The sequence below is a fragment of the Arachis duranensis genome, chromosome 4 (genome assembly GCF_000817695.3).
Source record: "Arachis duranensis cultivar V14167 chromosome 4, aradu.V14167.gnm2.J7QH, whole genome shotgun sequence".
In the NCBI taxonomy this organism is placed as follows: domain Eukaryota; kingdom Viridiplantae; phylum Streptophyta; class Magnoliopsida; order Fabales; family Fabaceae; genus Arachis; species Arachis duranensis.
Window position 1 is genome coordinate 50,366,147 of NC_029775.3, and position 17,366 is coordinate 50,383,512.

The following is a 17,366-nucleotide window of genomic DNA, read 5'->3' on the forward strand; positions in this document are numbered from 1 at the left end:
TTTGGGCCATCAAATCTTGGGCAAAGTATGGACTATCATATATTGCTGGAAAGCCCAGGATATCTACTTTCCAATGCCGTTGAGAGCGCGCCAATTGGGCTTCTGTAGCTCCAGAAAATCCGCTTCGAGTGCAGGGAGGTCAGAATCCAACAGCATCTGCAGTCCTTTTTGGTCTCGGAATCAGATTTTTGCTCAGGACCCTCAATTTCAGCCAGAAAATACCTGAAATCACAGAAAAACACAAAAACTCATAGTAAAGTCCAGAAAAGTGAATTTTAGCTAAAAATTAATAAAAATATACTAAAAACTAACTAGATTATACTAAAAACATACTAAAAACAATGCCAAAAAGCATACAAATTATCCGCTCATCACCACGCCTTCAACATCAAGTGGCATGCCCAGCTTTACTTGGCCTTCTCTAGTCATTGGCATGCCATGCCTGGGTCTTCAAGTGGCACACCCAAGTGACCTTTGGGAGCTGGCATGCCACGCCTTTGACATCAAGTGGCACGCCTATGATGGTTGATGGTCCTGGCGTGCCACGCCCATCTTGGCGTGCCACGTCCCTCTTGTGGCTTCTAACATTGCTTTCTAAAAAATTGTACCAGCGTGCCACGCCTATATACTTTCATGGCGTTTGCTCCTAGTGGCACGCCAGTTTCACACGCACCGTTCTGTTTTGTTGTTTTCTTCCTTTTTTGTTGCAATTTTCACCTGAAATTCAACACAAACCCATTTCAAAGCAATGTACCCTAACACTTATCATTTAGCTCATGAAATTGCATTGAAACAATGAATATGTGCTCTTTTTATGGTCCTTTTGCATAGGTAAAAGGGTAAATGACGGAAGTCATCACAACACCAAACTTAAGCTTTGCTTGTCCCAAGCAAATAAATGTGAGTTGGTCTTAAATGAATTGAGACTTCAACCATAAATAAATGCATTCATTTCCAAGAATAAGGATAAGTATTAATACATGCATGAGTATTTGTTGTTTCAATGCCACAATGAACTCCTAGACTCTTGAGGATTTTTCAAGTGTTTGCCTTAGGTACCATTTTTTTAATTGTCACCTTGAAGTAGCAAGAGTTGCTTCTTTTTCTTTTCTTTTCAATTGACCACGACTCTAAGTGTTTGCCTTAGGTACCCTTTAGCTTAGGCTTTCAATTAGTACTCCCAAACCAGTTGGTTTTAGGGTGCTAGGTTTTGAAATACCCCTAAGAATTTACTTGCCCAGGTCTCTCTTATTGACACATCTTCACCACAAGCATCTACTAGGATTATCTAACTCTTTTAAGTTATTTATATTTCTTTTCATCCTAGTAGTTGATGCTCAGGGTCTTGGGTCTTTTTATTGCTTACTACTTCTCAGTTCTATAGATATTCAAGGGACATCCTTAGCTTTTACTTGTCACTTCCTCTAAGTCTAGTTACTCATTATGACTCATTTTCTTTTTAATTCATTCATGGTCTTGCACTTAGTTCCTTTATCTCTTGGTTTTGAACACCCTTACTTGGTCTTAATCTCTTCTACTCTTGTTTTTGTAACAACTCACAATAGACTCTTATGAAAACAAACTATTCTTTTATTGATGACTAAGGGACTTCAAACATCATTGCACTTTCTTTCTTGAAACATAAGGGACTCATAAAAGAAACTTCAGGGAATCAAAAACTATCTTAGCGTTGCAACTTATTATCAAACAGAAACATAAAAAGAACTAAACATAAATTCAGAATTTTAGGAATGTCAACCTGGGACTTAACAACCTTGAGCAGCTTCAGTTCATTGACCCTTTTCCCTTGTCTTTCTTTTTAGAAGGGGAGGAGTCATCACCATTCTTCTTGGAGGATCCTTCTTGTGCCTTTGAGTCCTTGGGCTTCCAAAATCCCAGCCTCTTCATGTAGGATTTCACATTTTCTTTATGCTGGTATGCAATTTCTTCCTGCCTTGAACTGAGCTCCTCCACCTTTTGAACGTTATTGGGTAGTTGGGGTTCAGGTTGGCTACTGCATTACACAGATAGCTCAACTTTGTTTGTGCATAGCCATCATATTGTCCTCTTGCTATGGTTTTGGCTTCATAGAGATGCATAAACTCAGCAAGGTTCACTAGTTGGTTCTGTTATTATTCCAGGATTATTCCGAGGTTGCCTTGCATTTCACCCCAGTTGAACTGTTCTTGCTTCTCATTCTTGTGGTCCCATTGTTGTTGTTGTTGTTTGAGTTGGTTGACATCCTCTCTCATGTGGTGTATGTCTCCTCTCATTTGGTGTATGTCTCCTTGCAACTGCTCCCAATTGACACCTTCAGGAAATTGTTGGTAATGGTGGTATGGTGGTGGTTGAAGTGATAGGTGAAGTGGTTGATCCTCAGCCTCTTCTTCTTGTTGAGGTTGCCTGTGTTGTTCATGAGCATGAGCTCGATGTTCCCTGGCCCTTTTGAAGTGGGTTAACAGCTACCACCTTGGCCATCTTCTTGGCAGTTATAGGCTTGTCTTACTCCATCATGACTTCATCAATAATCTTCTCAACTCCTGCTTTATCACATAGCCTTTGGATGATGCTGGAGAATGCCAACCTTGAGCTATCTTTGGTACTCTTCAGTATTTTGTTGATGTTGTTGGCAATCATCTCCCCAACATTAACATTTTCTCCCTTCATTATGCTGTATATGAGCACAACCCTTTCTTTAGTCACCTTTGAAGTGTTGGAGGTGGGAATTAGAGACCTTCTCACAAAGTCTAGCCACCCTCTAGTTTGGGGGCTCAAATCTCTTCTAATCACCCGGTTGGGTCTCCCATCCTTGTCATTAATCCACTGCACATTCAGCACACAAATCTCATTGAGGATTTCATTAAATCCTGGGTCCTACTGCTTTATCCTTTCTTCAAAGCCTCGGGTGGAGCTTGTTTGCTACACCATCAACATTCTGTCTATGTTGGAGGGGCTGTAATCAATGGCCTTCCCCCTAACATAGCTCAGATAGCCATAAGATTGCCCAGGTTAGGGCACTGCATTGGCATAGAACTCTATTCCGAAGGTTACCTAAAGCCATAGGTCAACCTCGGATGAGATCTTCTATGCTGGTCGAAACGGTTGTATCCAATTCATTGAACTTGATGGTGGTGCTGATTCCTTCGTCCCCAGAGGGTGGGGGGTACTTGTAAGGGACTCCGATGCTTAAGTTAGCAAGGGTATTAAGCAGGTATTGAGTAGAATCAGAGTATGAGTTATACATGGGTGCTCCAGCGTATTTATAATAGTGTGGAGTGACCTTTCTAGAGATAAGATAGTTATCTTATCTTATCTTATCTTTCATGGGAACCGCCCTTATCTCTATAGGCTTGGGCTACCTTTGGATTGGGGTCGTGTTCCTCTATTTGGGCCCTTTAATGGGCTTTCCTGTGATTTGGCCGAGCTATTTGAGAGGAGGTCGGTTTGTCCTGACTTCAAAAGCCTCGCCTAGGGAGCCAAAAGTCAAAGATGACAAAAGCCTTTGGATTGGGGTCGTGTTCCTCTATTTGGGCCCTTTAATGGGCTTTCCTGTGATTTGGCCGAGCTATTTGAAGAGATCGGTCGCTTTGTCTGTAGAACATCCCGGGTCGGATAGCTCGACCCAGGGTATGAACAGTGCCTCTGCTCGAGCTCGGTCTTTCTTTGGAGGTAGAATCCTAGTTTTTAGGACTTTGAACCTTCTCGGGTGGAGCCGAACTCGAGCATTTTGTCGACTTCATCTTTGTAGAGTTCCTTTTTGAATGCGGAATGTTTCGCTTCCTCTGAGAGCGCGCGCTTTTGTATTAGCGTCTTATCCTTGGGAATGTGTGAGGGTTTTAATGCCCTCATTAATTGGTTTTTAATGCCCCTATTTTTTCTTGGTTTCCTTTATTCAAATTTTGTATCCAAGAGATGGTTTTCTTTTTCCTGTAACTTCCCTTCTTTTTCGTCGTTTCCTGTCCTGTATTTCTCATTTTCTCTCTGTGACGTTTTGGCATTCGCTGGTGCTTCTGCATCGCAGTCGATCCTTGCTGCTCTGCTCTGCTTTTCAGCTTTCTCCTTCAAAGCTTTCCTCCTTCTTCCAGGTTGGTTTTGCTTTCTCTTCACTGTTTATTTCTGCTGCTTTGTTTTTGATTCTTTGATGACGCTATGATTTTGTACGTTGCAAAGCTTGAACCTTTTCCTTAGTTTCCGTACTTGGTTTATTGCTGTGATGCCTGTTTCCTGGTCTTCTTTCATCCTTATGTATGCTTTGGGTGATTTTCCTAGTTCTGGCTTCTTTTTAGGGCTTCGTGTGTTGTCGTTGATTTTCGTACTGCTGTTTCGAAAAAGGTTGCTCCTTTGATAACTTTGTTTGCTCCATTGATGATTTTGTTTTTGTTGATGACTTTTCCTTGACTTTCGCCTTTTTTTCCTCGGGATGTTGTTTGCTTGCGAGAGAGTTTTATCTTTGTAGCTTTTTCTGAGACTTCACTCTGTCATTGCCTCCAAAGGATGCCCCTGGACCTTGGTGTGCATCTTGGGGTTTTCCTTTTACTGTTTTGTGTGCTTAATGTCGCATTTGTCCGAGTTGCTTCCATTTTGTCCGAAGTTGCTTTTTTGGGGTTAGTAACCCGTTTCCTTTTCTTTGTAGGATTAGTTGGCCATGTCGTCTCGCAAAAATATTGTCGAGGCGTCCTCTAAGGTTCCTGAGGGGATGTCCGACTGGTTGGACTCCCTGGTGTTGCTGTGTGTATCCCTAGCTAATGCGGAATTCTGCACGGAGCTTAGGAAACACCATCGGATATGTAGTAGTGAGAATCAAGAACACAATTATGAGTTGGTGGCACCCGATTCTGATGACAGGGTCTGTTTTCCTACTTCGACCCAACGAGAGCGTCCTTTCTTTTATGCATACGATTTCTTCTTTAGCCAGATGGATGTTACCCTTCCTTTTACTTCCTTTGAGACTGACCTGTTGTGGCCTTGCAACATGGCCCCATCTCAGCTTCAACCAAATTCTTGGGGTTTTATTAAGATTTTTCATATGGTTTGTCACGAGTTTGGTGTTAAACCCTCTTTAACCCTTTTTCTGTATCTCTTTGTGTTGACCAAGCCTGAGACTATCAAAAAGAAAGCTTCTTAGATTTCTTTTAGATCGGTCCAGCGACATAAAGTCTTCTCCATGTATGATGAGTCTTTCCACGATTTTAAGAATTACTTTTTCAAGATCCGAGCTAGTGAAGGAGCTCGTCCTTTCTTCCTGGATGAGAATAGCAAGCCTCGTTTTCCTTTAGAGTGGCAGAGGAATGTAGTTGTGTCTAAGTATACCTGGGAGATGTTAGACGAGGTCGAGCAGGCCTTTGTCGCTACTTTAGAGGATATTTGGGGGGAACCTCCTCATCTTGAGACCAAGAATTTTCTGGGGGATCCATCCATGATTTGTGCTGTGCTGGGTATTTTATAAGCTGTGTTCCTATGTCTTTTGTTTTCTGCTTTCTTTTCTGGGTATTCATAAGTCGTTGTATTTTTCTTGTTTTTCAGAGATGTCGAAGAATAATGACTCACTAAAGGCCTTTAAGAAGGCGAGGAAGGCTACGGCGGCTCAGAACGTCCCGGCCAAAGTGGTCGGGGAAGGGTCCTCCCAAGTTTTGTCGAAGCCGTCCGTCCCGAGCTCTCCTGGGCCGAGGAGGATGATCCCGATTCCCCGGTTTCGTTTGGTTGACCCGCCTTAGACTTCAGTGGGTACCTCTGCTCTTCTAGTTGCTCCTCCTCCAAAAAGACCTCGGACTGTCGAGCCGTTTAATCTTGGTGCTCCCGACTTTGATGCAATTGGGTTTGTAGACCAACAGATTGCTCCCTATAGTGTCATGTCTACCGACGATGTATCAATTCTTTGTCATTTAGACTTTATTACTCGGAGTGGTATTACACTGGCACACATGGGAGCAGCTTTATACCGAACTGCTCAAGATCTTCCTATCCATGCTACCAAGGCTTTTATGGAGGAGGCGAAATCAGAATTTGACCGAATTAAGGGTCTGAAGAAGGAGCTCAAAGTGGAAGTGGCCAAGCTAAAAAAGGAGCTGAAGGGGGAAAAGGCCCGGGCTGTTGATCTGGCGGCTGCCGTGCAACTGGCCGAGGATACGGCTCAAAAACATAAGGATAGCTATGTTACTACTTATAGAGAGGTGATGGAGCTCAGGGGTAGGTTGGAATCTGTTCAGGCCGATTACTCCAAACTCCAAAGTCATCTTGTAGGTAGTGTTACTGCGGCTTATGAGAATCTGAAAGAGCAATTCAGAGTTCTTGGGCCAGATCTTGACCTTTCCCTTATTAGCCTGGACAATATTATTAGGGATGGTAAGATTGTTCCTGACGATCCCGATGATGATGATGATGATCGTCCCTCACTGCCTACTACCAAGACTTCAGCTGTGCCGACTTCTCCAACTTCTACTGCTGGGATCAGTCGTCTAGAAAGGGAACTGGATTGCCAAATCTTGAACCGAGATGATGGGATGGTAGATGCGGTGCCTCTTCAGACTCGTCCTCCTTCACCCCGAGTTGATGCCGCTGAGAAGTCTTCTAATGTTGACTGAGTTTTCTTATGTTTAATGTAGATAGCCCGGCTTGTGGGCTTTTGAACTTCTTTATCTTTGTAAATGGTGTTTTTGCTGACTGTTGATATTTTATTTTGTTTGCTTGTTTAGCAACTTTTAGTTCGAAAAAAAAGTAGTTTCCGAGCTTTCGGGGCTGATTTTGGTGGCCTCTGAAGCTTGTTATTATCATAACTTAGTAGTTTTGTATCATGTCTGCTTGCACTTGTCTTGGTACCTTCGTAGGCTCACATTTTGTCCTACCATGATCAGCTTGATTCTTTGGCTTGGTTTTGTTTGTAATCCTCTTTTTTGGACCTCATTTAGGTCTCTTTTGGGGACTATTTTTGTAACTTGTGCCCTGGGCTCGACTTCGTCATATCGGGTCCTGTCGAGTTACTTGGTAATCCTTTTTCTTGGGCCTTGTTTAGGTTTCTTTCAGGAATTACCTTTTGTAGCTTTACATCTTTCTGGGCCGACTTCGTCACGTCGGGCTCTGTCGAGTTACTTGATAATCCTCTTTCTTGAACCTTGTTTAGGTCTCTTTCAGGATTTATCTTTGTAACTTATCTTTCTGGGCCAACTTTGTCACATCGGGCCCTGTCGAGTTACTTGATAATCCTCTTTCTTGGACCTTGTTTAGGTCTCTTTTAGGGATTATCTTTTGTAACTTATCTTTCTGGGCCGACTTTGTCACGTCGGGCCCTGTCGAGTTACTTAATAATCCTCTTTCTTGGACCTTGTTTAGGTCTCTTTCAGGGATTATCTTTGTAACTTATCTTTCTGGGCCGACTTTGTCACGTCGGACCCTGTCGAGTTACTTGATAATCCTCTTTCTTGGACCTTGTTTAGGTCTCTTTCAGGGATTATCTTTGTAACTTATCTGTAGAAGTCCAACTTCTTCATGTCGGGCTCTTCAAAGTTATAGTAATTCTCTTTTATAGGGTTGGCCAAACCTCTTTCCAGGGCATTACTTATAACTTGAGTTGTTGTGGCTGGTCCGACTTTTTGTGCTGGCCAGTCTTTAAGTTATTATATAGCAATCAATTTTATTAGGACCTCGTCAGGTCGTTTCTATGGATCACTTTCTATAACTTCTTGCATTATTCTGTTTTCATCTTTGCTGATTTTGTAGATTTTGGATTTTAACCCTCGTTTTTATCCTGATCGCGCAGTGAATTCGGTTTTCACTTTTTGTTGATCTGTAGCTTTATAATCAGGTGATGAATGTTTTTAGAATAATACAACTTGAGCGTTTGTAGATAATCTGAACAAATTTTATTAAAAGAGAATGCAAATATACAAGAGGAGTTAATTTTCTAAGTCAGGTGATTTGTAGGTCTTGGCAGGGCACCTCGTTAAAAAACCTTTTTAAGGAAAAAGAGTGCGCCTTGTCCAAGATCTTTTATCATCCCTAGCTATAGTACATTCTTACGTTGCAGGCATGCCATGACCTAGGAAGCTTTCGCCCGTCGAGTTTGGAAAGCCTGTAGTAGCCCTTTCCCAGTACTTCTATGACTCGGAAGGGTCCTTCCCAGTTTGCTGCCAGTTTTCCTTCTCCAGGTCGAGTTATTCCTATGTCCTTTCGGATTAGGATGAGGTCGTCTTTAGTAAAGGCCCGCTGTATTACTTTTCAGCTGTATCTGGAGGCCATTCGTTGTTTCAACGCCTCTTCCCTTATCCGAGCTCTTTCTCGGATTTCCAGAAGTAAGTCGAGCTCTTCCCTTTGAATTTGGGAATTGGCTTTTTCGCTAAAATGGATTACTCTGGGTGATCCTTCTTTGACCTCCATTGGGATCATTGTTTTCATTCCGTAAGCTAATCGGGAAGGTGACTCCTTTTTCGTGGAATGTGGAGTCGTTTGATATGCCCATAGGACTTGCGGAAGCTCCTCAGCCCAGGCTCCCCTTTGCATATTGTAATCTCCGTTTTAACCCTGCTAATATAACTTTGTTAGCAGCTTCAGCTTGCCCATTGGCTTGGGGGTGCTCAACAGAGGTGAATTGTTGTTTTATATTCAAGTCGGCCGCTAGTTTTCTGAAGCCTGTATCTGTGAACTGGGTACCATTGTCTGTAGTGATGGAGTATGGAACTCCGAACCTTGTGACGATGTTTCTATATAGAAATTTCCGACTTCTTTGAGCTATGGCGTTGGCTAGGGGTTCTGCCTCGATCCATTTTGTGAAGTAGTCTATTCCTACTATGAGGAATTTGACTTGTCCCGATCCTTGAGGGAAAGGTCCGAGGAGATCGAGTCCCCATTTTGCGAATGGCCAAGGTGAGGTTACGCTGATAAGTTCCTCTGGCGGGGCGGTGTGAAAGTTGGCATGTTTCTGGCATGGTGAACATGTCCTTACAAATTCAGTGGCTTTTTTTTTTGTAGAGTTGGCCAATAAAATCCTTCCCGAAGTAATTTTTTGGCGAGTGCCTACGCTCCGAAGTGATTGCCACAAATGCCACTGTGTATTTCTTCTAGGATGTCTTTTGTGTTGGAAGTTGGCACGCATTTTAGCAATGGTATTGAAATTCCTCTTTTGTATAGAGTATTATTTATGATGGTATAGTATTGTGCTTCCCGTTTTAACCTCTTTGCCTCTTTCTCATTTGTAGGGAAGGCTTCTGTTCTAAGGTAATTAATTATGGGAGTCATCCATCCCTGATCGTGACCTGTTATGGCTAGGATTTTTTCTTCTTATGAGATTGATGGATTCTGTAGAATTTCTTGGATAAGGCTTCTATTGTTGCCTCCTAGTTTGGTGCTGGCTAGTTTTGAGAGTGCATCGGCCCGGGCATTCTCTTCTTGGTGTATGTGACGAATCTCATACTCTCCGAGTTGTTCAAGCTGTTCCCTGGTTTTGTCCAATTACTTTTTCATAGTGGGATCTTTGGCTTGGTAGCTTCCTGTTATTTGTGAAGTAACTACCTGTGAGTCGCTGAAGATGATAAGTTTTTGAGCTCCAACCTCCCTAGCCAGCTTCAAACCAGCTAGTAGTGCCTCATATTCTGCTTGATTGTTTGAGGCAGGGAACCCATATTTGAGAGAGAGTTCGATTTAGGTTCCCTGGTCACTTTCAATTATTATGCCCGCGCCACTTCCCGTTTTATTTGAGGAACCATCCACATATAAATTCCATTCTGTGGACATTTTCGGTGTGTCCGTGAATTCCGCAATGAAGTCGGCCGAGCTTCGTATTGAAGGTCGAATTCGGACAAACTCGACTGCCCATTGCAAGATTCTGCATGCCAAGTCTGTTTTCTGTAGGATCCCTTTTATGGGTTGGTTGGTCCGAACTTTAATGGTGTGAGACTGGAAGTATGGGCGAAGTCGTCGTGATGTTAGTATGAGAGCGTAAGTGAACTTTTCTATTTTCTAGTAGTTCAGCTCGGATCCTTGCAATGCTTTGCTGATAAAATATATAAGTTGTTGCCCGCTATTGTCTTCTCGAACTAGTGCTGAGGCTATTGCCCGATTTCCTACTACGAGGTACAATATGAGTGGTTCTCCTTCCCGTGGCCGACTTAGTATAGGTGGTCGTCCCAGGAATCTTTTGAAGTCTTGGAAGGCTTGCTCGCATTCCACTGTCCATTCAAACTCCTTTCCCTTCCTTAGAGTGGCGTAGAAAGGGAGAGATCTTATTGCTGATCCGGCCAGGAATCTCGACAAGGCTGCCAACCTCCCGTTGAGTTGTTGTACCTCTTTGACACAAGTCGGACTATTCATGTCGAATATAGCCCTGCACTTGTCTGGGTTTGCCTCGATTCCTCTCTGTGTGATTATAATACCCAAGAATTTACCAGCTTCTACTGTGAAGGTGCATTTTGCGGGATTGAGTCGCATGCCGTGTCGTCTTATGGTGTTGAATACTTGTGTCAGATCGGATAATAACATCTCTTTGTTTTGTGTCTTTACTAGCATGTCGTCCACACAGACCTCCATGACCTTTCCGATGTGATCTGAAAAAACCTTGTTCATTAATGGCTCCCGCGTTTTTAAGACTGATGAGCGGATAATTTATACGCTTTTTGGCATTGTTTTTAGGTAGTTTTTAGTATGATCTAGTTACTTTTAGGGATGTTTTCATTAGTTTTTATGCTAAATTCACATTTCTGGACTTTACTATGAATTTGTGTGTTTTTCTGTGATTTCAGGTATTTTCTGGCTGAAATTGAGGGACCTGAGCAAAACTCTGATAGGAGGCTGACAAAGGACTGCTGATGCTATTGGAGTCTGACCTCCCTGCATTCAAAATGAATTTTTTGGAGCTACAGAACTCCAAATGGCATGCTCTCAACGGCGTTGGAAAGTAGACATCCAGAGCTTTCCAGCAATATATAATAGTCTATACTTTATTCGTAATTAGATGACGTAAACTGGCGCTCAACGCCAGTTCCATGCTGCATTCTGGAGTGAAACGCCAGAAACACGTCACGAACCAGAGTTGAACACCCAAAACACGTTACAACTTGGCGTTAAACTCCAAGAGAAGGCTCAGCTCGTGGATAGATCACTACTATTTTCTATTCAATTCGACTTATTTCTATTCTAAGATATTCGTTGCACTTCAACTTGATGAATGTGATGATCCGTGACACTCATCATCATTCTCACCTATGAACGCACGTGACTGACAACCACTTCTGTTCTACCTTAGACTGGGCGCATATCTCTTGGATTCCTTAATTAGAATCTTCGTGGTATAAGCTAGAATTGATGGCGGCATTCATGGGAATCCGGAAAGTCTAACCTTGTCTGTGGTATTCCAAGTAGGATTCAGGGATTGAATGACTATGACGAGCTTCAAACTAGCGATTGCTGGGCGTGATGACAAATGCAAAAGAATCAAGGGATTCTATTCCAACACGATTGAGAACCGACAGATGATTAGCCGTGCTGTGACAGAGCAATTGGACAATTTTCACTGAGAGGATAGGATGTAGCCATTGACAACAGTGATGCCCTACATACCGCTTGCCATAGGAAGGAGTGACAAAGATTGGATAAAAGCAGTAGGAAAGCAGAGATTCAAAAGGAACACAGCATCTCCATGCACCTATCGGAAATTCCCACTATTGAATTATATGAGTAACTATTTACTATTTTATTCCTTCGCGTATACTATAATTTCTTAATACAGTTGAATCCGCCTGACTGGGATTTACAAGATGACCATAGCTTGCTTCATACCAACAATCTCTGTGGGATCGACCCTTACTCACGTAAGGTATTACTTGGACGACCCAGTACACTTGCTGGTTAGTTGTGCGGAGTTGTGACAAAGTGTGATTTATGTTTGAGAACACCAAGTCTTTGGAGCCATTGTTGATGATCACAATTTCGTCCACTAAAGACCGAAGGGCATAATAATGTAGCAGTAATTTGCCTTTGGGGTTAAGAATGAGGTTTTTTCTTGGTTGGGTGAGTACATTGGGATTTGGTTATATCCCGAGTATGCATCCATGAAGGAGAGGTATTTATATCCGAAGGAGGCATCTGCCAAAGCGTCAATGTTCGGGAGTGGGTAAGGATCTTTCGGGCATGCTTTGTTGAGATTGGTATAGTCGATGCACATTCTCCACTTCCCGTTTGACTTTTTTACCAATACGACATTAGCAAGCCATAACAGGTATTTGACTTCTCTTATGAAACCTGCCTCCAATAGAGCTCGTACCTATTCTTCCACAGCTTGAGAGCGTTCTGATCCTAGCTTTCTACGCCTTTGTTGTACCGGCCGAGATCCAGGGTAGACTGCTAGCTTGTGGCACATTAGCATGGGATCTATGCCTGGCATGTCTGCGGCCTTCCATGCAAAGAGGTCGGCGTTGTCACGTAGAAACTGTATGAGTGATTCTTTGATGTCTCCTTTTAAGAGTGTGCCGATATTGGTTGTTTGGTCCGGGGTATCCCCGATCTGGATTTTCTCTTTTTCTCCTTCAGGTTGTGGGCGAAGCTCTTCCTGCCTCTGAACTCCACCGAGCTCAATTGTGTGGAATTCTTCTCCTCTGCCTTTGAGGCTTAGACTTTCATTGTAACAGTGGCGTGCCATCCTCTGATCCGCTTTTATCGTAGCTATTCCTCCTACCATTGGGAACTTCATGCATAGATTCGGAGTTGAGACTATTGTGCTAAGCTGATTTAACATTTCCCGGCCTATTAGGGCATTGTAGGCTGAACTTACGTCGACTACGATGTAATCTATTTTGAGTGTTCTTGACTGACTTCCTTTTTCGAAAGTCGTGTGGAGTGAGATGTATGCCATCGGTTGAACTAGGGTATCACCTAGCCCGAGCAAGCTGTCTGGATACGCTCTGAGTTCTTTTTCTTCTAGGCCGAGTTTGTCGAAAGCCGTTTTGAATAATATGTCGGCAGAACTCCCCTGGTCTATCAGCGTACGGTGAAGATTTACATTTGCCAGTATAATGGTGATGACCATGGGATCGTCATGCCCTGATGCGACACCGGATGCATCTTCTTTTGTAAAGGTGATTGCGGGGATGTAGGGTGCTTCCTCCTTTCCTGCGATGTGATATACGTCTTTGAGATGTCTTTTGTGAGATGATTTAGAGATTCCTCCCCTGGCAAATCCGCCGTGTATCATGTGGACATGTCTTTCTGGTGTTCGAGATGATCGCGCAGTTGGTTCGACATCTTCTGCTCTTCTTCTTTTTCTTTGTTCATCATCATGGGTGGCCAGATATCGATCTAGCTTTCCTTCTCGTACGAGCTTTTCTATGACATTTTTTAAATCAAAACACTCATTGGTGGAGTTCCCGCGGATCCGAGGGTATTCACAATATTCAGCCCGGTTTCCTCCTCCTTTTTTTCCTTTGAGTGGCCGAGCTGGTGGTATTTTTTCCGTGTTGTAAACCTCTCTGTATATGTCCACAAGAGACACCCATAGAGGGGTGTAATTGTGGTATTTTTTAATTTTCTCTCCATGTCGGTCTTCCTTCTTTTTATCCTTATCCCGTGGGGTGAACCCGGCCTTCGAGGTCTCTCCTAGTCGGGAGTTTTCTTCCATGTTGATGTACTTTTCCGCTCGTTCCTTCACCTCGTTCAGAGATGAGGGGTAATTTTTTGATATAGATTGACTAAAGGGCCCTTCTCGTAAGCCATTAATGAGGCCCATAATAGTGGCTTCTATTGGCAGGTTCTGTATATCCATGCATGTCTTGTTGAATCTTTCCATGTAGTTACGCAGGGTTTCCCGTTCTCCTTGCCTGATTCCCAGTAAGCTCGGAGCATGTTTAGCTTTGTCCTTTTGGATGGAGAATCTCGCCTGGAATTTCTTAGCCATGTCGTCAAAACTTGAGATGGACCTAGAAGGGAGGTTGTCGAACCATCTAATTGCTATTTTTGTTAAAGTAGTTGGAAAGGCTTTGCAACGAACTGCATCTGAGGCGTCGGTGAGATACATTCTGCTTCTGAAGTTACTGAGATGATGGCCGGGATCTGTAGTGCCGTCGTATAAGGTCATGTCTGGGAGTTTAAAGTCCTTTAGGATTTTCATCTTCATGATCTCATTGGTGAATGGATCTTGCTCCTTGCAGTTGCTATCTTTAGGAGTGGATGGGCTGGCTTTCATCTTGACATCGGCTTCAAGTTTTAGGAGTTTGTTCTCCAATTCCCGGCGTCGCCTTATTTCCCTTTGTAAGTCCTTCTCGGCCTCTCATTGGCGTAGGGCTTCTTCCTCAAGTTATTTTAACCGGTCTTGAAATGCATCCATGGCTCCCTCGTTTGGGGGGTTCTTCTTGTTGTTGTTTTAGGAAGTATCTTTTGGGGTGGTGTCCGCATTTTTATGCGGCGTTCTTTCCTCTAGATCTGAGATGTGGTCGTTGTCATGGTCATCTGCCATGGTGATGGGATGACTTCAGGGTTCTCCGGCAATGGCGCCAATGTTTCGAGGGTTACCTGAAGCTGTAGGTCGACCTCGGATGAGATCTTATGTGCTGGTCAGAACGGTTGTATCCGATTCATTGAACTTGATGGTGGTGCTGATTCATTCATCCCCGAAGGGTGGGGGTACCTGCAAGGAACTCCGATGGATTTTTTGACCGGTTTACCGAGGACTAGGTCAGGATTTGATGCGATTTGGATGATCGTGGATCGCTTAACCAAATCTGCTCACTTTCTGCCTATTCGAGTGAACTGTTCTATGGAAGAGTTAGCAAGGTTATACATAAAGAAGATAGTAAGGTTGCACGGTGTGCCATCGAGCATAGTGTCAGACTGTGATCCCCGATTCACATCAAGGTTTTTTGGAACTTTCCAAAGAGCTTTCGGTACGAAGCTATGTCTCAGTACGGCATATCATCCACAAGCGGATGGACAGTCGGAGAGAACTATTCAGACGTTGGAAGATATGCTGAGACCCTGTGTTTTAGATCAACCCGAAAGTTGGGGCCGCTACATGCCATTGGTGAAGTTTGCGTACAATAACAGTTTTCATGCGAGCATAGGGATGGCTCCGTATGAGGCCTTGTATGGACGGAAGTGCCAATCTCCACTCTGTTGGTATGAATGTGGTGAATCAAGTGTTTTGGGTCCTGATTTGATAGCAGAGACTACTGAGAACATTAAGAAGATTCTTGCAAGGATGTTAACTGCTCAGAGTTGACAGAAGATTTATGCGGACCAGAGAAGGAAACCGTTAGAGTTTGAAGTGGGAGAACATGTGTTTCTGCGGGTTACACCGACAACTAGATTGGAAGAGCAATTAGGACCAAGAAATTGATTCCGAGGTATCTAGGACCGTATGATATTCTAAGTCGATTCGGGCCGGTGGCATATCAAGTTGATTTGCCACCTCAACTATCTAACTTGCATGACGTATTCCACGTGTCACAACTCCATAAGTATACGGCTGATGCGGCTCATGTGTTGGAGCCTGAGTCGGTCGAGTTACGGGAGAACTTAACTTTCTAAGTAATGCCAGTGAGAATTGACGACACCAGTGAGAAGAAGCTACAAGGAAAGGAAGTTTCATTGGTTAAGGTTGCTTGGAATAGAGCAAGAGTTGAAGAGCATACATGGAAATTGGAGTCCGGGGTGCAAAAGGATTATCCCGAGCTTTTCTCAGGTAATTGCTAAATTTTGAAGGCAAAATTTCTTATTTGGTGGGGAGAACTGGTTAATTAAGTGATTATATTGCCCAAATTAGAAATAGAAACAGTCAAAAACCTTGGAAAAATATTAGAAATGGAAAACTGGCGTTAATTTTAAAGGTTTGGCCCAAAGTTAGGGCAAACGGTCTAAAAATGCTAACGGGTTGGACCGGGCCCAAGTTGGGCCCAAGCCCAACATATATAAACCCTCATTAATGACCCATTTTAGCACACCATACACTAAAACACACCCATTCATGCTGAAAAGAAAACAGGGAGAGGAGAAGAGATTGAGCACTATTCACTTCCATCTTCTCAAACTCATATCTTGAGCTATAGAGCTCCGATTGCCGCACCGTTTATGGCTACACATTCCTTGTGAAAAGCTCTACAAAACCCATATAAGAAATTGGTAAGGAAATCTCAAATCCCTCTAAGTTATTCTCCTCAAAATTTCAAATATCTAGGGTTTTGATTAAGTGAGATTTTGTGATTTTCGGTGTTTAGGTTCACTCTAATCCTTGCTTGGCTTTGGGTTTTGGCTTCCAAATCTATTGGGAAAGGGAAGAGCTCTTGAGCCTTTGTGAGATTATGTTTATATTGAGCCCTAGGTTGATTTATGGTGATTTAAATGTATATAGCTTGATTATTGTGAGTTGGAAGTCTTTGGAACTTGTTGGTGCTTGATTGAGGTGTAAGTGGAGGCTTGCTTGTGGTTGAGACTTGCTTGTGCTCATATATTTGATGTTTGATAGTTGAGAATGGTGATTGATAACCCAAGAAGGTAATTTGTGATGTAAATGGGAGTTTGGTATTGATCTAGTTGGTTGTGGCTTGAGGCATTGGTAGATTTGAGTATATGTGAAATTTTGGTAAAAAGGAAATTTTGGTGAATTTTGTCGATCACAACTTTTGCCTCGATTTTCAAAATTGGTTGAAATTTGGTTAGAGTTAAAGTTCATTGAAAACCCTTTAAATTGATATAAATTTGGCAAAATTTGGAGTTTTGAATAGGAAGTTATGATCATTCAAAATTGGTGTTGAAAATCTAAAATTCTGCAAAGTTATAGAATTTTGTGATTTCTGGTATGTGCGCACGCACACCTCTGAAAAAATTTCAACCTGTGCGTACGCATAGATAGAGTCAGGCAATCTGTTCTCAGCGCTAGCACATCTTGTGTGCGCACATACCAATGATGATTTGCAACCTGTGCGCACGCACAGCCTGTGCACACGCACACGTTGGGAAGGTCAATCTGTTAAGGGCGCTAGAACAGCTTGTGCGAGCAAAATAGAATTGTGAAAATTTTTACCTGTGCGTACGCACACCCTTATGCGTACCCACGCGATTTGAAACTTCTTCAGGGCGTGCGCACGCACACCCCTGTGCATACGCACATGCACTGTTTGTCAAATTTAAAATTTGTTTTCAACTCTTCCATCTTCCCAACAAGTTTGTAAGCTTCCATAACACCATTTTATGACTCTTGGGCCTGGTTTTGGACATTTAAAATAAGGGAAATAGCTTAAGGACCTTAGATGATATTACTTGTAAAATTTAGAAAATGGAGGCCTAGGTTTTTGGTGTACTGAGGATGGATTGATGGTATGGGATGAATGGTTGATGTATGAGATGAGAATTGAAGAACTATTGAGTTCGAATGGAAATATGAATTGACAGTGGTT